The 24714-nt window shown below is 51.0% G+C and overlaps 1 protein-coding gene across 4 annotated transcripts in view; it reads left to right on the forward strand.

Annotated features, from left to right (window-relative positions):
- Positions 1 to 24714, forward strand: part of PPP6R2 (protein phosphatase 6 regulatory subunit 2) — a 97698-nt gene that overhangs the window by 13677 nt on the left and 59307 nt on the right. For 3 of the 4 annotated variants that reach the window (XM_071734281.1, XM_071734278.1, XM_071734280.1), the window contains exon 2: positions 18917 to 19050. The gene's annotated coding sequence lies outside the window, so the exon portion shown is untranslated. Of the gene's footprint in view, positions 1 to 9667; positions 9794 to 18916; positions 19051 to 24714 lie in introns of those variants that run through there. The other variant, XM_071734279.1, reaches the window with a different exon arrangement.

Here is a 24714-nt window from a genome sequence, read left to right on the forward strand (position 1 = left end):
CAGGAATGTAAACGTGGTTGTGTCTTTCATTTGTCAGCTCCATGTTAAGAAAAAAAAAAACAACAAAAACCACCCAAATTCAGCAGAGGAAGCTCAGAAGAGGAAAGCAAACCTTGGAACTGTGTTTGGTTTGAGAATGGATTTTATTCCAGAATTACCTGGAAGTGTTTTCAGTCAGCAGGTCGGGCTGAGCAGTCTCAGGAAGCTGAGACATCTCTGGTTGTGCAGTGACATTTGGGGATGAGCAGAATCTGCTCAGCATCTCCATCCCCTCCCCAACGGGGCCTTGCTCTGGTCCTGCTCCTTCTCTGAGGGCTGGGTTTGGGACAGAGGTTTTCTGGTGCTGGGATGGAAGTTTGGGAACAGATTTTCTGATGCTGGGAGGGAAGTTTGGGAACAGATTTTCTGGTGCTGGGAGGGAAGTTTGGGAACAGATTTTCTGGTGCTGGGAGGGAAGTTTGGGAACAGATTTTCTGATGCTAGGAGGGAAGTTTGGGAAGAGGTTTTCTGGTGCGGGGATTGAGGTTTGGGAAGAGGTTTTCTGGTGCTGGGATGGAAGTTTGGGAACAGATTTTCTGGTGCTGGGATTGAGGTTTGGGAAGAGGTTTTCTGTTGCTGGGATTGAAGTTTGGGAAGAGGTTTTCTGGTGCTGAGATTGAGGTTTGGGAAGAGGTTTTCTGTTGCTGGGATTGAAGTTTGGGAAGAGGTTTTCTGGTGCTGGGATTGAAGTTTGGGAAGAGGTTTTCTGTTGCTGGGATTGAGGTTTGGGAAGAGGTTTTCTGGTGCTGGGAGGGAAGTTTGGGAAGAGGTTTTCTGGTGCTGGGAGGGAAGTTTGGGAAGAGGTTTTCTGGTGCTGGGATTGAGCTTTGGGAAGAGGTTTTCTGATGCTGGGATGGAAGTTTGGAGTCCCAGGGCAAACCCTGGGCAGTGTGGCAGAGGGATGCTGGAAGGAAAAGGCTGGGGAGAAGGAGGTGCAGAGCTGGGGGCAGGGTGGGTTTCAGCACTGCTGCCCCTGCCCAGGGCTCTGCCTGGGGACCTGCAGCCTGGCAGGGAACAGCACTGGGTTTGGGTGTTCTGAAACACCAAAATCCAGAGGTCAGTCTTTCCTAGAAACACCATTAATGAGGTGTTCTGCAGGCTCTGCTTGGATCCTACCGTGGGGCTGGGAAACCAGGTTGATGTAGTGTGAGAAATTGTGGTTGGGAGGTTTGAGTCCTGTTGTTCAGAAGGTGTTTGCCTGTGTTTGGCAGGGTGGTGGCAAATCTGCCCTCTCCATCTGGAAGCAGCTGAAGGGAAGGCAGCAGCAGATGCCTGCATGGGGTCCAGGGGTGCACTCACCAGAATATTCCAGCAGACCTTGAGAGCATTCTGCATGCAGGCAGCAAAGCTTTGCTGGGCTGCTGCTCTCACAGTGGCTTACAAGCAAAATCCTCTTTTTTTTTTTTTTTTCCCCCAGAGATGGATCTGACGTGGACAAAACAAGTTCTTGACTATTTGCTTCTGAAAGTTTTGAGACACTGAGGGGGTGGAAGGAAGATGAAGGAATAAAATTATGACAAACTAACTCGGTTTCTTCTACTAAGATGAAACATGGCATAAGATAGTAGTTTCCCCAGGTTTTGTTTAAGTATTTGAGTTATCCCAATACTAGAACAGCCAACTACAAAGCTAGCAGAGTACAATAGAGACAATTTATAATTTTGTATGCTGAGTTGTAGGTGGGAATAAAGGCTCTAAATAATTTCTGTGTTTTATGTTCCTGAGGCTTTGATGTGTACGTGTGCAGTCAGAGCTTGGCAGAAATGGCTGAGATCACAAGAGTTTGGTGTCCAGGGGTCTCCTGTGCTCATGGGGGGCTGCTGGGGACACCCTTGCCTCTGAGGACTCGAGTCTCTCCTGCTTTGCATTTTATTCAGAGTTTATGGAAAAGAATCAGGCAAATGAATGAGGGGCGAGAACAAAGAGAATAGTGATGAGGATATATTGAAGTAAAATCCTGACATGAAAAAGTTGTTTTATTCATGTCATGCAACTTCTAAAGGTGTCCTGAAACTGCACTGATGCATCTTGCAGAGTTTTGTAGATACTGTCCCTTGGCAGAAATGTCCCTTGGCAGATGATGTCCCTTGGCTTTTCCACTGGAGCTTTTCCTAGCCAGGATGTGCTCCTTGCATGGAATCAGGGAGGGCAGCTCATTTTAAGGACAGATGCTCATTTCACTGGTTCTCCAACCTGCAGCTCTTACCTGTAAAACTTGCACCTCTGCCCTGCTTTGGTTTGTGTGTGAACTGTTCCTTATTGACAGGCTCTGCCCAAAACCTTGATTTCTGTGTTTCTCATGGCTTCATCTTCCATTGTAGCATCAAGCCAGAGTTTCAGCGTGGCACTGAGATTGGAACAGGTTTGCTGAAGTGTTTGATCTGGGGAGATTAAGGCCCTGTGTACCTGTTGAAGACAGATTTGTATCTTGCTGTTTCACTCCTGGGCTTTGGGCTTTGCTTCTTGCAACAGCCCAAACTTGAAGTGATGCCTGCCCGTGTTGCCATTCTTGGGAAAGATGTGGAGCAGGGCAGATAATGCTCCCCAAGCTCTGCTTTGGGGGTTGGGCTGCTGTGACACCTTGGGGAGGGACTGACAGAGCTGCCAGGACTTGGCTTTCAAAGGATGTCTGCAAGTGGGTGGCTGAAGAGAAAAAGATCCTGGCAGGTCGGAGAGGCTGCTCTGACAGGGCTGAGCTTTCTGTAACCAGCAGCACAGAGCATGAACCACCAAGGGCAGGCCTTGAGTTTGGGGCAGTGCATGTTCATGCACTAAATCCTCCCAAGGTACAGGGGGCTGGAAAGGAGTAAAAAGTTGGCAAAGAGGCATTTTGTATTTCCTGCCCATAACTTTCTGTTTTCTGTTGTGCCTTCTTGTGGCTTTGTGGACAGCTGCTTCCCAGGAGAAACAAAGCTGGTAGGAAGGAGATCCAGAGAGCTGCCCCTGAGACGTTGGGGTGCAGTGGGGAGTTCACCAGCTCCAGTGCTCATCAGTGCAGCAGGAAAGGCCCAGAACTGCTTGAGTTTGCCTGGAGAATCACTGACTTCTTGGGTATAATTTCATAATAATCTGGAAAAAAAACCCAACTTTTCTTGAGCTCTAGTATTTATTGAGGTAGCAAGCCAATCCTTTCCTCCACTGGAGTTTTTTTTCTGTTCTTCATGCCCTACATGGATGTAGGAGGCATCAGTACAGATCTTGGATGTAATCTTGGCTGTGTTGTAAGATGAAATAAGAAACTGATGAGCACTGTCGTGGAGACAAGCACTGAGAGTGCATTCTGAAAGGGTCTGAAGGTTGAGAGTGAGCTCTAGAAACACTCGAGTAGCTCCTGCTTCCCTTCCCTGCAGACTGAAATGGAGATTCTGAGCGTTTTGAACCCAAAAAGAGGGCACTGCTGTAACTCCTCTGGCACCTGCAGTGTCGGTGCACATCAGCAGCGAGACCCCTGGGTGGCTCTGGGGGTCCTGAATCCAGGCTGTGCCAGGACAGGGCTGAGCTGTGTCACCTCCTGTCAGAGGCTCCTGGTGTGGGACCTGTGTGAGCAGCTCAGGTGACAGCAGGGGGGTCATGGAGCTGAGGGCAGGAGGATGGTGGTGGGACTGGGGGCATTGCAGAGGCACCAAGTGGCATCCAGTCACCTCCTGATGATGCAGCCTGGGCTGGGGGGGTGCAGAGCTCCCAGGGATGCTCCAGTCCCACAGGGCTGGCAGCTGTGTGGTACAGAGCTGTGTAACACAGCCTGTCAGTGCCAAGCACTTGTCTTCTGACAGGTCACAGCAGTTAAATCCTCAGGAAAACAACGTGGTGTGTGCATCAGCAGATGGAAAAGGAAGAGCTGAGTGCTGGGAGAGCTCAGGGCTCAGCAGCAGGAGAGAAGTTGGGGCACTAAAATGCAGCCAGGAGATGCTGACATCTGATCCGTGCTCTGGGGAGTGTGGGTTAAAACATCAAGATTTCCATCAGTCTGCCCAGGTTAAAATCCCTTGAAACACAACAGCTGGTGGTTGGTGTGAGCTGGAGAAGGAATTGTTTCAAAGAGATTGTTAGGATGTCTGGAGTGTGGTTTTCAGTTGTTTTGAGCAGGCTCAGTAACAGCTCTTTGCTTCTTTTAGATCCTAAATGCACTGTGAAGGTGCTGCTCTGGGCACCTGCAAAAGCTTCACCTGTGCCTTGTGGGATGATGTGACCTGTCCCTTGAGAAGTGACACTTTGTCCTCTGAAGGGTGAAAATAAACACTTCTGGGATCACTGAGTGTCAGGGGGGTGGGAAGGGAGCTCTGGGGATCCCCCAGGGCAACCCCCCTGCCCCAGCAGGATCCCCCCTGCAGGGCAGCCCACACAGGAACACATCCAGGGGGGTTTGGAAAGGCTCCAGAGAAGGAGACTCCAGCACCTCTCTGGGCAGCCTGGGCCAGGGCTCCCTCAGCCTCACAGGCAAAAGTTTCTCCTCATGTTGAGGTGGAACTTCCCATGTTCCAGCTCCAACCCATTCTCCCTTGGCCTGGGCACCCCCAGAAAGAGATTGTCCCCTTCCTCTTGCCCCCCACCCCTCAGCTCTTGATGGACATTCAGCAGATCCCCTCTCAGCCTTCTCTTCTCCAGCCTCAACAGCCCCAGGGCTCTCACTCTTTCTTCCCAGCAGAGATGCTCAAGTCCCTTCCTCACCCTCCCAGCTCTCCCTTGGCCTCTCTCCAGTAGATCCCAGTCTCTCCTCAACTGGGGAGCCCCAGACTGGATCCAGGATTCCAGGTGTGGTTTTTCCCAGGCAGAGCAGAGGAGGAGGAGCAGAGCCTCCCTGGATCTGCTGGACACCCTTCTCCTGGTGCCTGTGGGACACAGGAGTGGAGCAGGGTCAGGTCAGGGTGTCAGGGCAGGGGTGCTCAGCAGGATGGGGAAGGGGCCTGGAGCAGTCCCATGAAGTGCAGCCAAGGGAAATGCCAAACCCTGTCTCTGGGGAGGGATAACCCCTGCACCAGGACCTGCTGGGGCTGAGCAGCTGGAAAGCAGCTCCACAGGGGATGACCTTGGGATCTTGGTGGAGGTAAGGATGGCCAGGAGGCAGCACCATTCCCCAGCCCCTTCGAGGGGGATGGATCCTTCCCTTCTGCCCAGCAGGGCTGGGGCTTCATCTGGAGTCACGGGTCCAGTGCTGAGCTCTGCAGGACAAGAGAGACCTGGATGTAGTGGGGAGAGCCCTGCAAACAGCCACAAAGGTGATTAATCAATAAATTGGAACATTTGCCATGTGAGGAGAGCTGGGGCTGTTGATGCTGGAGAGAGGAGGTGGTTCAGGGGGATCACAACATCCGAAATACAGTAAACTGAATAAAAACCAAACCAACCAACCACGTTTTTACTGTGAGAGTCACGAGAGGCTCAGGCTGCCCAGTGGAGTCTCCATCCTTAGAGATACTCCCAACCTGCATGGTCCTGGGCAGCCAGCCCCAGCTGACCCTGCTGGGAAAAGCTGTGGGTTGGACTGGGTGATCTCCAGGGATGAACCTGGGGCTGTCAGAGGAAACTGCTGGCTCAGCCTGTCAGGGTGGGAGCTGCTGAACTGCAAGGTGCTGTGCACAGCTCTCCTGGGTTGGTAGGAAGCTGCTCTGCAGTGCTTCAGGTGAGTGGGGGCTGGGGGTCTCAGAGGAGCCCTGACCCCATCCCAGGGTTGTGTTTTGGGGCAGGGGTATGGGGTGTTTCTAGGTGTAGGTGTGTGGTCTCTGAGGGTGCTCTGGGAGCTGGTGTCACCAGCCCAGGGTCACACAGCCCTCACCCCCAGTTCTGTGGGACACACCACAGCCCCCACAAGGATGCTGTTGATGTTTAATGGCTTTGAGCTGGGAGAGAGGAGATTTAGGTTGGACATGAGGCAGAAATTGTTTGGGGTGAGGGTGCTGAGCCCCTGGGTGCCCAGGGTGCCCCCAGAAGCTGTGGCTGCCCCATCCCTGGAGCTGTTGAAGGTTGGATGGGGCTTGGAGCCCCCTGGGCTGGGGGAGGGGTCCCTGACCATGGCAGGGGGAGGATTAAATGGCCTTTAAAGGTCCCTTCCAATCCAAACCATTCCATGATTCTATGATTTACTTAAACCTCTTTGTTCCAAATGTTCTGAACCACCCTTCTGGTGTGTCCCTGGCAGGCACGTGCCAGCTCTGGAGATGTTGGTCCCTGTGGCAGGGTGGTTGGTGGTGGTTTTGCTTTTATTTCCTGGTTTTTGCAGAGCTGGCTTTAGCTGTGCTATGGGTTGATGGTTAAATGCCTGTCAGGTCCAGTTCTGGACCACCCTCAATGGGCTGGTTCTGTGGGAGTCCTGTGCTTGCTGAGTTTCTTTTTAGCTGCCTCAGGTGGGAAATGCTCTTCCCAGAAAAGGGAAAATATGGAGTTTTCCATCTGAACATACCCTGACCTGACTGTCAGAGGGGAAAATGAAGAAAATGAGAGTGCTGAGGACAGCTGCTTCCCCAGGAGCATCTTCTCATCAACATCCCCTTCCTCAGGGATGTGTTGGATGTTTCAGCAGAGGGGGTGGGGAGTGGTGGTCTCTGTGGTGTGAGGGGGGGGATGTCCTGGTGTTGGGTGAGGTCTGAGCTCTGCAGATGGGGCAGCTCTGGCTCTCCAGGGACTGCCCTAAGATCATTTGAAATTGTTCCCTGGGATTTTACAAAAATTTCTAAATAAAACTTGCTTCCAGCCAGGAGAACGTGGTTTAAAATACTGCTGGAAAAGAGCCTTAAAGAAAGCTGTCAGTGTGCAAGGAAAAACATGGGAGTTTCTGTACAAACTGGGCAAGCACAGAGCCCTCACCCTCTGCTTGCTGCCATGGTACAGGCCCAGTTGCTGCTGCAAATAAAACAAAGTCTCCCCCGGTCTCCCTTTTGCCCTCCCCCCCCCTTCACCCTCTTTCCTTTAACCCAAAAAACCCCATTTGGGTAATATGAAAATTATTTTAGCAAGGGAGACTTTCTGGTCCCTGGACAGTTTCTCCTCTTTGGAGCTGTTCTGTGGTGATGTTTGTGCACTCATCTCTGTCAGCTGAGAAAGGCTTTTTAAAATAAATCATAATAAAGGAATGGGATGAAGCAAAAAGGAGACCAAGCATCTTTTCAGTTGGTAAAATGGAGTTATTGCTGATTGCTTCTGGCAAGCCAGGCTCCTGTGGAAGAGTGCCCAGGAGAGCTGTAGCCTTTTTTTGGTGCAAAACATGTTATGTTGAAGCTCACCAGACACGTTTCTTCTGGCTGGTTGGCCAGGAACTCCTGACAGGTACCAAACAACTTCACAGTGGTGTTTTTCCCCCGTTTTCCTCCCAGCTTCCCATGGACTGGAGGCCTAGGAGCGTGCTACTTGTCAGCAGCAGAGTGCCAAAGCCTTGGAGGGCTTGGAACCAGACACTTTTTCCATTTACTCTGCAAAATTTGTTTCTCCTGTGGTACGAAGAAGAAATGTTCTCAGAGCTCTTGTTATGCAAGTAGAATTTCAGTGCAAACTGTGTGGGAACAGGAATCTGGGGAGCTCCCTTTTTAAAGAAAACCCCAGGAGCCAGTGAGCTGCTGTGAAGTGGTGGTGAGCAGCAGGAGCCCTGCCTGCACTGACACTGCTCTGGGACAGGATCAGCTGACACACCTTAAAGGGAACACTTCTGAAAGGTTCTCCCTCTCCTTTCCCCCCATTTGCAACATGATTTCTGGGTGTATTTTTTTATGTTTTTTTTTCTGATTTCAGTACTCCACATGTCTTACATGGGACTCAGTTCAGATGGCATCTTAAGAGGCTTATATAAAACATTACATGTCTTGCATTACATCTTGCATCTTTCTGTTGAATTCTTAGAAGTGAGGGTTTATCAGGGATGGGATTGCAGAGGTGGAAGCAGCATGGTGTGGTTTTTTTGCTTTCTCCTGCAGGAATGCCATTCACAGCACTTCATTGCAGCAGTGACTGGGAGTTCTGTTCCAGGCAGTGCTCTCAGCTCCTGGGGTGCCAGTGAGCTTTGTTTCCTTTCCCCTGCAGACTGGGTTGTTAAATGAGTGTGTGCTGTGCTCTGCCAGTGTGGTGCTTCTGGGGAGGAGTGAAAACTGAGAGTGTGGTCCCAGTTCTGGGTGTGAGTGCCCTGAACTGATCAGACACTCAGGGAATCCCTGGCTGGTTGGAGCTGGAAGAGACCTTAAAGATCATCAAGATCCAACCCCTGCCATGGTCAGGGACCCCTCCCCCAGCCCAGGGGGCTCCAAGCCCCATCCAACCTTCAACCCCTCCAGGGATGGGGCAGCCACAGCTTCTGGGGGCAACCTGGGCACCCAGGGGCTCAGCACCCTCACCCCAAACAATTTCTCCCTCCCTCCCTGCCCAAGATCTCCTCTCCATCTCCCCTCTCCCAGCTGGAAACCCTTCCCCCTCGGAGGGTCCCATCCCTCCAGGCCCTTGTCCCAAGTCCCTCCCCAGCTTTCCTGGAGCCCCTTCAGGCACTGGAAGGTGCTCTAAGGTCTCCCCATGGGATCCTTCTCTTCTCCAGCCTCAACACCCCCAACTCTCTCAGCCTGGCTCCAGAGCAGAGCTGCTCCAGCCCTCCCAGCAGCTCCAGGGCCTCCTCTGCACTGGCTCCAACAGCTCCGTGTCCTTCTGCTGATGGGGACCCCAGAGCTGGACACAGCTTTACCCCAGGGGGGGCTCCCCAGAGCAGAGGGGACAATCCCCTCCCTGCCTTGCTGCTCACACTGCTGGGATGCAGCACAGGATATGGGTTGGTTCTGGGCTGCCAGCTCATGTTGTCAGTGATTTAATTTCTTTTTCTGGTGTATGACAGTTTCAGTCCCTCCACATCCCCTCTCCCCACGGCCCGTGCAGAGCTGTGTACCTGAAGTGTGCAGCAGGATTGGTTTTTAGCTCTGCAGAACACAGACAGGAGTTGGTTTCTAATTCAGTGTGGGTTTTCTATATTAAAACTAAGATTGAAAATCTTTTTAAGCAGAAGTTTGTCTGCTTGCTTTTCCTTGCCAGCTGCAGTGCTGTGAGCTGGTGACTGCACTTTGGGATTTGCTGTGATTTTCCCTGGACTTCCTTTGGTCTCTCTAAGGATCAGGAACCTGGGTGCTGGGCAGCTCTGCAGCTCAGTGACAGTGAAGTCACTGAACTCACAGTGGCTTTGATGATTTTACTGAGGTGCAGGTACAGCTCAGCTGTGGGTTTATTTCTTGGTTGAGTTTAAATCAGTATATACAGACTGAGGGTTTTCTAGAAGAAGAGCTTGTAGGAAAAAGAAGAATTCCCAAGGGTGCTTTAGTGATGTGGACTGAGTCTGATGGTTTTCTGCCTCCTTGCTGCAGCATTCCCAGGAGGAAGTTTCAGATGTGTCTGCAGGCTTTGTCGTGGGTGATGTGAGACCTTAAAGTGAGTGGTGAAGTTGGGAGGTTGTTCACTTTACCCTTGTGGAAAGTTGAGCCCAGCTTAGGAACAGTTTCTGTACTGAGAGGGTGATCAGGTGTTGGCCCAGGGCAGTGGGGGAGTCCCCATCCCTGGAGGTGTAGGAAGAATGTGGCACTTTGGGACCTGCTTAATGGGCATGGGAGGTTGGGTTGGTGGTTGGACTTGATCTTAGAGGCCTTTTCCAACCTTATTGACTCTGTGATTCTAGGAAACTGAGTTGTGCAGTCAGAAAATCTTGAGAACCCAAATTTCTTGTGAAGGCCTCGCTGATACAAATACTGAAAATGTGAATTCTTGTGGGGCAGCAGTGAGGTGGTGTGTGCTGAACTTCTGGGTACTGAGTGGGTTATGGGTGACTTGAGGTGTCAGCTTGGGGGTATGGAAGAGCAGTGGGAGAAAAATTGGCTGAAATGGGTCTGACCCTGCCTGGGCAGGCACTGCTGGGGTGGTTGGTGATGGGTAGGAGAGGGCAGGATGGGTTTTTGGGGACTTCCAGACTGCTGCAGCTGATTTGTCTCAGACTCCAGCTTCTTCCCAGCACATTTGGCAGCAGAACAGTGCCCTTGGTTTCATCCCAGCCCTGGTGCCTTTGGGCAGTTTATTACCATAAATAACTGCACTGGATCATCTTCTTGGCTTGCAGGTAGCTGCTTAGGCCTGGCCTTGTGCAGGGGCCTTCTCTGGACTTTCCTCTCTTGTCTCAAAAAGCCACCGTGACTTCACACTCATCCTGAGTTGTCCTGAACAGTTGTGAGAGGATTTTGTGGAAGCTCTGTCTGTTTCCTGGATGGGTCAGCTCCTGTGAAACACATTGACAGTGCTGGGCCAACAAGAAGTTTTAAAATAGCAACTGCTCTGGGTTACTTCTATAATTACCAGCATCAGTTCGTGCATCTCATGATTTGCATATCATTTTGCAAATGCCCAGATGGAGAGGAAAATAAATTCTCTGTGTCTCTGAACCTGAATTTTTAGAGGATGTGTTTTAAAGTGATGGTGAGTTGTGTCAGGGCTGGGAAAGGAGTTGCAGAGGTTGAGAGGGGAGCTGAGCATTGGGGTAGAGAGGAGCAAACTGCTGCTCTTCCAGTTGGGATGGAAAATGCATTCTGGGGAGACTGGAAAAAGGAAAATGTTCCATAGTCCCTTGAGATAAGAGTGGCTGTACCTGCACTGTTGGAAGGAAAAATATCCAAGCATTAATCTCAGGTTGAACTGGTTGCTGCCTCTGGGAATGGTGTGTGGTGAAGGGCTTGGACTCCAGACAGTTCTGTGGGATGACCCCAAGGGCACTGCCTTAAACCCCAAGCAGATGGTGTGGGGGTACCAGGGGATTTATTGCAGCCCCTGCGACCCGGAGCTGTCAGTTGGCACCTGCAGAAGGTCAGGAAGGTGGAAGGGGCCTTGTCCCATCTCTGCCCAAACTCCATGGGGTTCTGGGGGTGCAGCAGGGGCAGCATTGCTCCTTCAGTGAGACTGAACCCTCTGTTCAAAGCATACACCATGAAAAAGAGGGGTGGGTTTTGTCTGCAAATAACTTTTTGTTTCTTGGTTCTTGTGGTTGTTTGTTTCTGGGTTTTGTTTTTATTTTTAATTTCAGCAATTTTTGTAAAGATCTCATGCGCTCTGAAAATGTGTGGGGAGCCAAATTCTCTTCTGAAAATGAGGTGGCAATGGAAGTTGGAGGAAGATCTCCTGTGACTTTGTTCACAGCTTCTGAAAAAACAGCACCACGTGTGTGCTAATAAATAAATGCCAGAAGTCTCCAGGAACTGTACAGTGACCATTTGTGTGAGCTGCTGTATTTATTTACTCCTATAGCCAGTGACTGTGGGGATATTTAGCTCCTTGGAGTCTCAGAAGAGTTGGGGATGGATTTTTTAAAAATTACTATTTTTCACACGTGAGTTTTTTTGTTGGGAAATGAGGAAGCAGAAAAGCCCAGTCATGATCTGAAATGGTCGTGGGGCTGTGTGGAGGTTGGTAGGAGGGTGCAGGGTTTATGGCCTCAAGTTGGTGTAGAATATCTGCAGTAATCATCTCAGTCATTTGGCATTTGTCTTCACTTGGCAGCTCTGGCTGAGGATGAGTGGTACCCATGCTCAGCACAGCACTGGAAGCCAGGGAGGCTTTTCCTGGCTGCCTGTGAATTAATTCCCAAGTAAGAAACCAGCACACAAGGAATGAGACCACAGCTTGAACTGACAGCAGCACCTTGGAAACCTAAGGACAAGTTTTCTCCTTGGGGAAGGGTGGTCTGCTGGCAGCTTTCTAGAAGATAGAACAAGTATTCTGATTTTTCACCCATCTTTTGGAAATAATTAACAAGTTTTTTCTTCTCCTTGGCAGTTTTATAGCTGCTACACCCTCTTATCCCTGAATTCCTGGCAGTGTTATCTTGACAGATGTAAGGATGGGAAATAGTTGAAGGCCTCAGAAAAGCCCAGCTTCAGAAACTTGATGCAAGTCTGACAGTGTAGGGTGGAGAGAATGACTCCTTGTACTGGGTTTGGGGTTTTTTTTTTCTTTGGGTTATGCTAATTCTTTTTGTGACCACTCTTAAATAGTAGGTTGGGAAGTGGTGAATGAATTCCAAAATGTATGCAAGTGGAGATAAAAGTGATGAGAGAATTGTTTGTGGCTGTTGCCCCTCCTGTGTAAATTACCTGATGCTCTGGTTAGCTGTGTGATTGCCATGGAGATACCCTGCAGAGTTTGGGAAACTAAAATTCTGACTTCATTAGTAAAGCCTTTACTAATGTCATAGCTTATATAAAAAGCTGAATTTACTTAATCTTGCTTGATATTTCTGATCAAGCATATGAAGGTAACCAAGGCAGTGGGAAGGCTTTAAATTTCTTCCAAAATAGCTGCTTTTTATATAGTATTATCAAAACATGCACACCCATTATTTTTTTTTTCACTCTTCACTCCTGCTCCTGCCTGCAGTGAGGTGCTGCAGGGACACCTGGGGAAGGCACGAGTTGTCTCCCTGTCTTATCTAGGAATTCTCATCCTCCTCACTATTTTCTTCTCCTTTTCAGAGAACCTCCTTTCCCAGCCATGGTGCCTGGGGGGCAGCTGTGTCCCAGCTCTGGTCCCTGCTGGGTCTCTGCTTCTCCCATGGCAGGAGGGACCAGAGCAGGAGGAGACCAAGGAGAGAGCTCTCTGCCTACCAACACCATCCTCGTGTCTGCTTTCTTTTTAATATCTTATTTTTTTTTTAAGCACAGGACCACTGCAAGAGGCACCTGAGCTCTGCAGTGTCCCTGCTGCAGGTCTGCTTCAGTCTGAGTTCTCCCTGGGCTGGCTCAGCATCCCCTGCCCCAGCAGTGGCACTGGGACCTTGGTGCCCAGGACTGGAGCTGTTCCTGTGCCCTGGGACAGCCCTGGGGAGCCCGGGGAGAGGGGCACAGCTGGGGGGATGCAGGGCTGGAGGTGCCCACCCAGGTTAGAACCAGAGCTGGGGGGGTGTTCAGGGACAGCCCTGCCAGTCTGCTGCCTCTGCCAGCTCTGGGTGGTTGTACAAGGTCCCCCTGGCACAGGAAAAGCCCAGGGATGTGTGATAGGTTGTGCAGGTTTGGTAAGAGCATCAAGGGGTAGAGAAAGGGGAATGGCTGTAAGGTGACAGTGGGGAGCTGGAGGTGAGACCCTCACCTGAGAGAGGTGGGGATGCAATTGGGAGAGCTCAGAGCACCTTCCAGTGCCTGAAGGGGCTCCAGGAAAGCTGGGGAGGGACTTGGGACAAGGGCCTGGAGGGATGGGACCCTCCGAGGGGGAAGGGTTTGCAGCTGGGAGAGGGGAGATGGAGAGGAGATCTTGGGCAGGGAGGGAGGGAGGGAGGGAGAAATTGTTTGGGGTGAGGGTGCTGAGCTTTAGAACCAGGTTGCCCAGGAAAAGAGTCTCTGCCCCATCCCTGGCAGTGTTCAAAGCCAGGTTGGATGGGGCTTGGAGCAATCTGGGAGGGAGGTGTCCCTGCCCATGGCAGGGGGGTTGGAATGAGCTGAGCTTTCAGTTCTCTGTCAACCCAAACCATTCCAGGATTCTGTTTCTTGGGCAGGGAGGGAGGGAGGGAGAAATTGTTTGGGGTGAGGGTGCTGAGCCCCTGGGTGCCCAGGTTGCCCCCAGAAGCTGTGGCTGCCCCATCCCTGGAGGGGTTGAAGGTTGGATGGGGCTTGGAGCACCCTGGGCTGGGGGAGGGGTCCTTGACCATGGCAGGGGAGTTGGAATCTGATGATTTTCAGGATCCCTTCAACCCAAACCATTGATCCTTCAAAAAGTCTCTTTTTCAGGTGGAAAAAAAAGAGGGGCTCAGTAGGTAGTTGGGTTTCTGAGAGGGGCTCAGGAGGTAGTTGAGAAGCTGGGATATATTAAACATTTTTTTAATGACTTGCTAAAACCTAAATGCTCCTCCATTGTAGGGGGTTCTGTGGTGGATTTTTAACTGCTTGCTAATGAGCTTTTCATAGTTTTTTGGGTGGATTCAGTAAAAAGGCTGTGGAATAGCTCTCAAAACCTGGAGTCTGAGGGAGTGCACAGGGCAGTGGTGGGGAAGATGGGCTCCACGTGCAGGGATTTGTAAGGAAAGGGGATGGAAAAGCTCCAGTGTGCTTTAGTTTCATGGTGACTTCAAACTAAGCTGTTCTCAAACTGGACTTTCACTCCTGACATTTTAATTTGCATTTTTGAGGTAATCTGCCTGGAAGCATGAGAGAGGCATTGCTATTTTTAGTTATTTTGGATATTTGGAAACAAGTGCTGTCTGCTGAGAGGAGCTGTAACTCAGCAGTCTCCTGAATTCCTTCAGGTTTTGCTCACACTACACTTTGGGCAAGTTACTTGGGTGTTTTGCCAACGTTCTTCCCTGAAGTGGAAGTGGTTCAGTTTGGGGCTTTTTCCTGCCTTGGTGGTTCTCAGGACTGTTGGAGAGGTTTGGCTGGGAGTCCTGAGGTACCATTGAGCAGGGGATTTATTTGTCCCCCAGCTTCACACCCTGCTCAGTGTGGGTGAGGTAAGGATGGCAGAGCTTGGGATGCCGAGTGGGAATTTGCTCTTGGAGGGAAGGAAGCTCCTTGGGGTGGTGCTGGGGCTCCCCTGGAGCTGAGCCTGGAGCTGGTGCTGTGCCTGCAGGTGGGGATGCACAGGATTTTCTGCCTGGGTCTGTTTGTGTCCTCTCTGGGGTAGTGACACGTGGAGCACCTGTGGAAAGCTTTGTGTGTCAAACACAGAGTTAACTCAGAGGAACAGGACCCCACCCTGAGCCCCTCTGCTCCCTGCTCTCTGCATCCTGGGACTGCTCCTGGTTCTTGCACAGTGATTGCTGCTCCCTGTGGCACCTCTGAGCTGCCCAGAGCTCCCTGAGACACCCACACCAGAGCTCTGCAGCACGGCACCTGTGGGACGTGTGTGACACCTGTGGGACGTGTGTGACACCTGTGTGACACCTGTGTGACACCTGTGTGACACCTGTGTGACATGTGTGACATGTGTGACACCTGTGGGACATGTGGGACACGTGTGTGACACCTGTGGGACGTGTGTGACAGCTGTGTGACACCTGTGGGACATGTGTGACACCTGTGTGACGTGTGACACCTGTGGGACGTGTGTGACACCTGTGTGACGTGTGACACCTGTGGGACGTGTGTGACACCTGTGTGACATGTGTGACACCTGTGGGACATGTGTGGGATGTGTGTGGCAGCTGTGGGACGTGTGTGACACCTGTGGGACGTGTGTGACAGCTGTGTGACACCTGTGGGACATGTGTGACACCTGTGTGACATGTGTGACACCTGTGGGACAGGTGTGACACCTGTGGGATGTGAGCCCCTGAGCAGTGAGGCCCTGAGCAGTGAGGTGCTGAGCAGTGAGGTGCTGAGCAGTGAGGTCCTGAGCAGTGAGGCGCTGAGCAGTGAGGCCCTGAGCAGTGAGGTGCTGAGCAGTGAGGTGCTGAGCAGTGAGGCCCTGAGCAGTGAGGTCCTGAGCAGTGAGGTCCTGAGCAGTGAGGTCCTGAGCAGTGAGGTGCTGAGCAGTGAGGCGCTGAGCAGTGAGGCCCTGAGCAGTGAGGCCCTGAGCAGTGAGGTGCTGAGCAGTGAGGTGCTGAGCAGTGAGGCCCTGAGCAGTGAGGCCCTGAGCAGTGAGGCCCTGAGCAGTGAGGCGCTGAGCAGTGAGGCCCTGAGCAGTGAGGCCCTGAGCAGTGAGGCCCTGAGCAGTGAGGTGCTGAGCAGTGAGGTGCTGAGCAGTGAGGCCCTGAGCAGTGAGGCCCTGAGCAGTGAGGCCCTGAGCAGTGAGGCCCTGAGCAGTGAGGTCCTGAGCAGTGAGGTGCTGAGCAGTGAGGCCCTGAGCAGTGAGGCCCTGAGCAGTGAGGCCCTGAGCAGTGAGGCGCTGAGCAGTGAGGTGCTGAGCAGTGAGGTGCTGAGCAGTGAGGTCCTGAGCAGTGAGGCCCTGAGCAGTGAGGCCCTGAGCAGTGAGGTGCTGAGCAGTGAGGCGCTGAGCAGTGAGGTGCTGAGCAGTGAGGTGCTGAGCAGTGAGGTCCTGAGCAGTGAGGTCCTGAGCAGTGAGGTGCTGAGCAGTGAGGTGCTGAGCAGTGAGGTGCTGAGCAGTGAGGCCCTGAGCAGTGAGGTGCTGAGCAGTGAGGTGCTGAGCAGTGAGGTGCTGAGCAGTGAGGTCCTGAGCAGTGAGGTGCTGAGCAGTGAGGTGCTGAGCAGTGAGGCCCTGAGCAGTGAGGCCCTGAGCAGTGAGGTCCTGAGCAGTGAGGCGCTGAGCAGTGAGGTGCTGAGCAGTGAGGTGCTGAGCAGTGAGGCCCTGAGCAGTGAGGTGCTGAGCAGTGAGGTCCTGAGCAGTGAGGTGCTGAGCAGTGAGGCCCTGAGCAGTGAGGCCCTGAGCAGTGAGGCCCTGAGCAGTGAGGCCCTGAGCAGTGAGCCCCTGAGCAGTGAGGTTCTCCTGGAGGTGAGGTAAGATGTGGGGTGGTTCTGCTTTTCTGAAGCCACACATGCTGAATTATTTCAGTGTGAAACCTTTAAAAAGCCTTTTAAAAAGAGCTTGCTGGTGCCTGTCAGCTCAGCCTCCTGCTGAGTGTGTGCTGGAGAATTCATGACTTGGGTTATGTCTCCTCTGAAGTCCGAGTAGAGGGGAGATGTTTATCTGCTGGGTTTATTCTCTCTGCCCTATTTCAGGAAATCACTGGAGCTGCTCATTGTTCTGCTGAGGTGGATGATTTCTCCTCTTAGAAATGAGGCACTTGGGTTTTGGCAACTCCAGGGCATGCTCTGACTTCCAAACCGAACTTCTCCGTGTCTATACAGACTGGTTGGGGTTGGAAGGGACCTCACAGCTCCTCTGATTCCATCCAACCCCTTCAGCACCTCCAGGATGGGGCACCCACAGCTCCTGGGGGCAACCAGGGGCTCAGCACCCTCACAGGAAATTTTTTTCCTGATGTCCAACCTAAATCTCCCCTCCTCAAGTTTGCAGTCATTTCCCCCATCCTCTCACTACACACCTGTGTCCAGAGCCCTACCCTAAACCACTATGCTAAATATTTAACATGTCTGTGTCTGGAGCTGGTTAGCATGCAGTGAAATTAGCAAAAAAATTAAAATTAGGAGAGGAGGCAGAAAATATCTTACTTACTTTAACTACTTTATTGTGCTTTGTTTCAAATGGGATGTCAGATAAAACAAAGCACATGTCTGAGAAGAGAGTGAGGCTGAAGTTTCAGCATGTAAGAAGTGTTCAGAATGTCAGGAAATGCTTAAGCACATTTCCCAAACCTGTTTCAGCTGTGTTGAAATGCAATAGGTCCGAGATCCTGCTGTCCTGCCACTCTTACCTGGACATTCATTCATTAACTCTCTCAGTTAAAAAATAATTGAAGAAAAAACCTGAGATGAGTATAAAATAAAAGCAAAAGGTGAGAGGTGTGTGGGGCTGGTCTCAGTTGTTTCAAATGCTGGAGATGAATTCCTCACTCCTTGGTTAGAAGGACAATGTCCAGGAGGTTCCACCAGTCCTGGGGAGGCCACTTCAGGGAGATGCCACTTGGCCACTTGGTTGTGTCCTTAAGATGTCCCATGGGGGATGCACTTTGAGAAAGAACAAGCTGTGTTCTTGCTCCTGTTCTTCCTGAATCTCATTGTGTGGACGTGGTGTTAAAAACAGCATCAAGGGCTGCCAGGAGCTGGACTTGGTGATGCTGGTGGGTCCCTCCCAACTCAGGAGGCTTTGTTTGGACTTGGGGGGGGGGTAAGGTAAATGGTGGAACTCCATGGTCTTGAAGGTCTTTTCCAACCAGAAATGTTCTGTGGTTCTCTTTAGTTTTTCTGCCAGCCACCTCCATGCAGCTCATGCAGAAATGTCCCTGTCACCCAGCCCAGGGTGCTCAGAGCCTCATCCAACCTGGCCCTGAACACCTCCAGGGAGGGAGCAGCCACAACTTCTCTGGGCAATCTGTTCCAGAGTCTCAGCACCCTCCTGCTGAAGAACTTCTTCCTCAGCTCCAGCCTGAACCTCTTCTCCTGCACTTTCAAACCATTTCCCCTTCTCCTAGCACTGGACACTCTTCTGAAAAGTCACTCTGCAGCCTTCCTGTAGGTTCCCTTCAGGGACTGGGGGGCAGCTCTAAGGTCCCCCTGGAGTCTGAACAGTCCCAGCTCCTCAGCCTCTCCTCCTGGATCCAAGGGTGCTCCAGCCCTGGATCATCTCCAGGGAGCAGGAGGAAGGAAGGAATTGGTTGGCAGACTTTAGATGTGCTCAATAAAATCCTGTGTGCTGCTGCTGCTTGGCCCTGGTGCTGAATTCAGCTGTGGTGAATCTTGTACCTCCAGTGAAGTGATCCCTGCTGAGAGGGGAGCTCCTTCTTCTTCTCCTGCCATTCCTCCTCCTCCCCATCCTGCACTGAGCTGAGCAAAGCTGCTCCAGACTTGTGGAGTGTTTGCCCTAAGAATGGGTCCTCTTCTGGGAGTCCCAGTGCAGCCTCTGTGTCCTTGGGTTGGGTGCTGGGTGCTGGCTGCCTGTGATGGGCCCCAGCCTGAACTCCTGGGGTGTTCCTGCTGCAGTTGTTCTGGGAACAAGTGAAGTGACCCCGGGGTTTCCTTGGCAACCTGTAGCTTGCTTTTGAAGTGATGTCAAGAAAACAAAACTTGTGTGTGTGCTTGAAGGAGTCAGAGGTCTCCAGGCTGTGCCCAGAGCTGGGCAGGGGCTGTTCACCCCCCCTCCCCATGTCCTGGGCTTGCTGGCAGGGCTCAGGTTTGCCCAGGGCTCCAGCAGAGGAGGGGGGGACACTGCAGGGGCTGTGTCTGCCATGGTGCTGGGCTGGGCTTTGCCAAGAGCACTGGTCTTGCTCAGATTCTGTGTTGGGCTGAAAGGTTATGTGGAGGTTTGTTTAGGAAAAAAAATAGAGAAGTCTTTGGCCCTCAGTTGCCTTTGGTTAACAGTAACTTTTAAAAATATTTTCCAGGATAAGGAAGCTTGAGAAAGAGTTCACACTGGATGAAAATAATTTTCTGAAGCTGGGTGTATTCCAGGAACTGTAACCCAAATGTTTCTCTGTCCGTGGAGAAGATTTCACATTTGAAGTAACTTCTGCTGAAGGTATGTGCAGCTCTGCCTTTCCTCCTGAAGCTCAGTAGTGATCTCGTGCTCTCCTGTGCTCTGTTCTGTGTGCTGGAGGTTGCTGGTGAGGTGGTTCCTCAGATTTGATAGCTGGAGGCATCACTGGGATGGTCCTGCTGGGAGAGGAGGTTCCCCAGGAGCTCCGTTCCTCTGCAGTGCAGGTGGTGTGTGGTCAGGTTAGTCCTGAAACCAGGTTGGACTGGTAAGTGCTGCTCAAACCTTGACCTCTGATCTCATGTACATAATTGATGGGAAGAAGATGTCATTTTTTTTTTTTCCCTGGTGACTTCCCTGTCCTCTGGGAACTGCTGGTGGCTGTTGCAAGAAGTAAAGTGTGGAAATGTCCTGCAGTCTCATTTCTCAGGTGAACCTTGTGGGGTTCAGCAAGACCAAGTTCAGGGTCCTGCACCTGGGTCAGAACACTCCACATGTCAGTCCAGGCTGGGGGATGAGGTTCTGCAGCCCTGCAGGAAAGGACCTGGGGGTGCTGGGGGGTGAAAAGCATCCTGGGCTGCATCAGAGGAAACGTGGCCAGCAGAGCCAGAGAGGGGACTCTGCCACTTTGCTCTGCTGAGACCTCACCTGGGTTACTGCATCCAGGTCTGGAGCCCTGAGTCAGGAAGGACATGGAGCTGGTGGAGTGGTCCAGAGCAGGGCTACAGAAATGCTGAGGGGTCTGGAACACCAAAGAGGAGGCTCTGGGGAGACCTAATGGGGACCTTCCAGTGTCTGAGGGGCTGCAGGAAGGCTGGAGAGGGACTGTGTGCAAGGGCCTGGAGTGAGAGGACAAGGGGGGAATGGCTTTGAATTAGAGAAGAGCAGATTTAGACTGGATGTGAGGAACAATTCTGTACCCTGAGGGCAATGGAACAATGGCACAGGGTGCCCAGGGAGGGATTGGGGCCTCATCCCTGGAGATGTTCAAGGTGAGGCTTGAGGAGGCTCTGAGCAACCTGATCTGGGTGAGGTGTCCCTGCTTGCTGAAGAGGGGTTGGTCTAGGTGACCTTTGGAGGTCCCTTCCCCCCCAAATCAATCTCTGATTCTCCTTGGGGTTGTGAAAATGAATAGGCTGGGATTTTCCTAAGGTGAGAAATAGGAAGCATTCAACAAAATGACCAAGCAGGCAGTGTGAAAGCAACAAGAGGAACTCCCCTTTCCTGCAGAATGGGATTCTCTGCCTTAGGAATGTATCTGGAGATGGATGGATGGGCTCTCTGTGGGTGCCCAGTGCTGGCAGTGAGGGGCTGGCTTGGTCCTTGTCCTCTCAGCAGTTCAGTTGGAAAAAGGTTTATTACTGCTACAAAGGTAAGAGGCTGTTACATGAACCAAGGTTTCCCAGGGGGAATAGGTTGTGAATTAAAGGCATTATTGAAACTGCTTTATAGGAGGAGGAGGAGTTTTGCTGCAGAAAAGTGCAGGTTTTAGGTGAGCTGTAAATACAGGTGCTGCTGCTGAGGGAGCTGTTACATGTTTATGCTGAGTGTCAGACCTGATGGCTGGAAACTGCTGGAAAATAAGGGTATGCTCAGACTAAAGGTAAGAAAGAAATGGTTTGTGCTGAGGGTGGTGAAGCACTGGCACAGGGAGCCCAGAGGAGCTGCAGGTGCCCCATCCCTGGAAACTTCCAAGGACAGGTTGGATGGGACTTGGAGCAACCTGGTGTGGTTGGAGATGTCCCTGCTCACTGCAGGGGGTTGGACTGGGTGGCCTTTAAAGGTCCCTTCCAACCCAAACCCTTTTCTGTGAAGGTTGTTCTGGAAGTCATTTAGGAACTGGAGCATGTGGATGGTACCCAGCCGCCTGTGCCTGTGAGATACATGGAAATAAAATAAAAAAATCATAAAAAAATCAGAAATCATACTGGAGCCCGGTCTGGCACATGAGTCACCCTCAAGGTCCAGCTGGTTCAGGACCCCCCCAGTACCTGCTCCTGCTATTGGTGTCCTTGGGAGAGGTTCAGAACAGTGTGAACTCCATTTTCTGACACTCACCTGGTGCAGTGACTGTTCTGGAGCAGCAGTGGCTGTAAAACACCTGAGGGTTGTAACCAGCTGAGTTTTTGAGCTCAGCTGAGCTTCTGACCTCCATAACCCTCTCTGAGAGTTCAGCCTCACAGGCTCTGCTCTTCCCATGCAGAACATCATCAGTGTTTCCTTCTGTCTGGTTTGCACTTGAGTGCTCAGTGACTCTGAGAGGTGTCCCCACTCCTGGGGAAGCTGTTAATGTCTGTTCAGCCCCTCCACAGCTGTGGTACCTTCCTCTGTGTCTGTGTTTTTCTGAGCTGTGGTCATGCACCACATTCCCTGCATCTTCCCCTGGTAGCTGAGCTGTTTGTTTGTTTCTCCTTCTGCTCCATCACTTTGAAGAGAAGCTGAGCAGAGCAGCACCTGAGATGCAGGCACAGGATGGGCAAGTGATGTGATGCCTTCTGTTCACTTGCTTGTTCTTGTTTTGTAATAACTCCTGACATTCCTTTTGCCTCTGTGGCTGCTGCTCTGTACTGAGGTTCTTGGGCTGTGGCTCTGAGATCCAGTTCCAGGTGGCTGTAACAAAGAGGAGCTGCTCTGTTTGTGTGATGAAATGTTGTGTTTCTTCAGGAGGATTGCTGTGCATCCCAGAGGAGGGGCTCCTGGGGTGGTTTATCCAGGCTGTGGATAAACAAAGGCCTCCATAGGGAAGGGAGATGGCTCCTTCCTGGGATCATCTGAGCATATGTGGGAGAAGGGGTTCCCAGAATGTGGGATGGGGCAGGGAGCAGAGTGTGGGAGTTGAGCAGGGAAGGGACTTGTGGTGCAGGAGCATGGGATGCATCCAGGTGAGGCAGGGGCAGCCTGGCTCTGGGACTGGTGGGGACTGAGAGAATTCTGAGGATCCAGAGGATGCTGGAGATGTGGAAAGCTCCTGGCTGAGACTGACCCAAGCCCAGAGGGAGGGCTTTGCCAGTCAGGATGTAGAGGACAGGGACAAATTGCTTGTTCCCTGCCTGTCCTCTTTTCAAAAAGACAGATTCACCTGGAATGATGTAGTTGCTGCTCAGGTACCTGTTTGTGATGTTTATAAACCCTGCAAGTATTTATTTTCCTCGTGTGCCCCTGGCCAAGGTTTGGGCAGTTGTGCCCCAGGTCCCTGCTCCCAGGGATGGAGCAGCCTCAGGAGCTGGTGCTGAGTGGGGCTTCTCCCCTGAACAGAGCTGTGCTCTGCCAGCACTGGGTTAAATCTGCATTTTCATTGTCCAGTGCCTTATTAACATGACATCATTCTGCAGCTCTTCTGACAGCTTTGGGATGTTTAAACTAACTCATTTTTTATCACTGGTAAATGTTCACCTTTCAAGATAACTTATGAATACAAGGAGCAGCAATGGTTCTTTTGGGGCCCTGTTTGCTGGCTTTTTCTTTTTCTTTTCACACTGGTTTTGGTGTATTTCTTACACTTGAACCAGCTGCACACACACACACACACACACACTGAGCTTTCCTTTCAAGCTGTTTGAGAAGCACATGCAGAACATCCCAGTGGGAATTCAGGTGAGTATCAGTCACACTGTCCTGGCCCAGCTCTTTTCTTTGTGGGTTATTTAAATTGTGTGTCACCAAGTTAAACCAGGTGGCACTTTGTGCATTCTAAAGGTGCTGAGCTCCTGGGTGGCTGCCCTACAGCTTCCTCAGGTGCTGCAATTGGAGAGAATTTCCTTTTTTTTTTGTCTTCTTCTTCCCTTTTGCTCTGTGTAGCAAAGCTTAAAATTATTTATGTTTAGAGAGGAAACAAAGGAGGCTTAGTATTAAAACTTAGCAAAAAACACCCCCAAAACCATAAAATAACCTTAAAATGCACATCAGGAATTCATGCCTGTCAAGGCTGAAGAGACAGAATGAACTAAATGGGACTTAGGAAACTTCTCCAGCTCTGACATAGCTGCTGGGGTTAGGTTTGTCCTTGGTCTTTTTGTAACAGAAAGGATGCTACAGGAAAGTCAGAAGTATTAAAAAATACTTTATTTTTGGAAACAAGAATAATGTACTGCTCTCAGCATTTCCATGTGTTTCCACTTGGTAACTAAATGGAAAATGTTAAATGTTTTATCAGGAATTGGGCTTAAATAGGCTTGAATTAAAAGATCAGTAAATCTTGGTAATTTCCTTCCCATTTCCAGGAGCTCCCCACGGTGACTCCTGGCCCTCCATGTTCATTTTTACTGATCTTGGAGTGCTTGGAGCATTCTAAAAGGTTGGAAAATGCTGTAGGGGTTTTGTGCATCTGCCCATACTCAGTAAGGCAATGGAACTGACCACAGGAAAAATCCTGCACAAAATAATGCAAATGCAGAATTCAGAGTATAAAAAGTAAGTAAAAAAACCCCAAGGAGAGTGAAGAGACTTTTGACAATCTACTCCTATAAAGAATAAGATAAAAAGTGGTGCTTCCTTTGAAACAGACTTAGTAAGAGGGAAATATTTTATTTTTCTTTAAATTTAATGTTTTCAGACCTCTGCCCCAGAGTCATTGTGCAGCCAGGGGTTGTTCTGTGTGTTTTTCTGGTTCTTGATTGAAGCCTCTGTATTCCTTCTGCATGTTAAAAAGCTCATGCAGTGGAGTGTTGGCAAATTGCAGGAGTTTGAATGACAGTTTAGTTCTACCCCTATCAAATTAAAGCAGCTAATCCTAAAAAATGGCAACTTGGGTCAGAGAGAACTTGTTTCCTTAAACTGGAAAACTCCAGAAGTGATGTGAGCACCTTCTGAGGGCTCAGAGCTCTCCCCCTGGGCAAGAGGAGGGAATTTCCCTGGCTCCATAGGCTTAGTAACCCCCTGGTTCTGATGAGCAAGGATACTGCCTCCTCCCAGTGCCTTCCTTAAAAGCTGCTCCTTAGCATAAATGACTCAAATCTACTCTAAAAAAGTATTTTGAACCTGCTGTGTTTCTTGCTGTGAACTGCAGGATGAAATTTGTCCTTTTATTTGTATTCCCATGCCAGGGTTTGTCAGAGCTCTGCTGGTGGGAGCCCTCAGGGAAGGGCTTTGCTCCTCCAGAGCTCACCTGCCTTGCCCAGAGTCTTGCTTTTGAAAGAGAACAAATCAGTGGTGATTTTTGTTTTATTTTGACACCAGAGATGGTGGTCAGAAGGCAGCAGAGCACACGATGAGTTGTGAGACCACCTCTCCTTGCTCCAGAGCTGCCTTCCTGGTGCTCTGTGCTGCTGCAGGGAAGGTGCTGCTTATCCATAAAAATTAAAAATATACCTGTGCTCATTTTAGGTGTAAAGCAAAATAATGATCTTAAGGAAGCTGTTCAGTGAGCTGGCTGCCCGGATCACATCGCTGCAGCTGTGACTCAGTGAACTGCTGGAAAAGCAGCAGCTCCAATCTTCTGTTTTACATCTGTAAACATCCTGAGTCCAGAGCTCAGTGGGACCAACAGGGATTCCTGGATGTGATCTGGAGATGGTTGGGATGTGTCCCAGGTCAGTGGCAGTACCTGCTGCAGAGCTGATGGAAGCACCAGGGGGAGCAGAGGGGCTGAGTCCCCCCAGTGCTGGCACAGAGCATTTCTTGGCTCTCTGGGGAGGCAGAATTGCTCCACATCCCCCTGATCTCTGCTCCCTGAAGCCTGAGCTGCATGGAATGCCCTGGGCAGCCCAGCAG

This window comes from Heliangelus exortis, chromosome 1, assembly GCF_036169615.1.
Source record: "Heliangelus exortis chromosome 1, bHelExo1.hap1, whole genome shotgun sequence".
In the NCBI taxonomy this organism is placed as follows: domain Eukaryota; kingdom Metazoa; phylum Chordata; class Aves; order Apodiformes; family Trochilidae; genus Heliangelus; species Heliangelus exortis.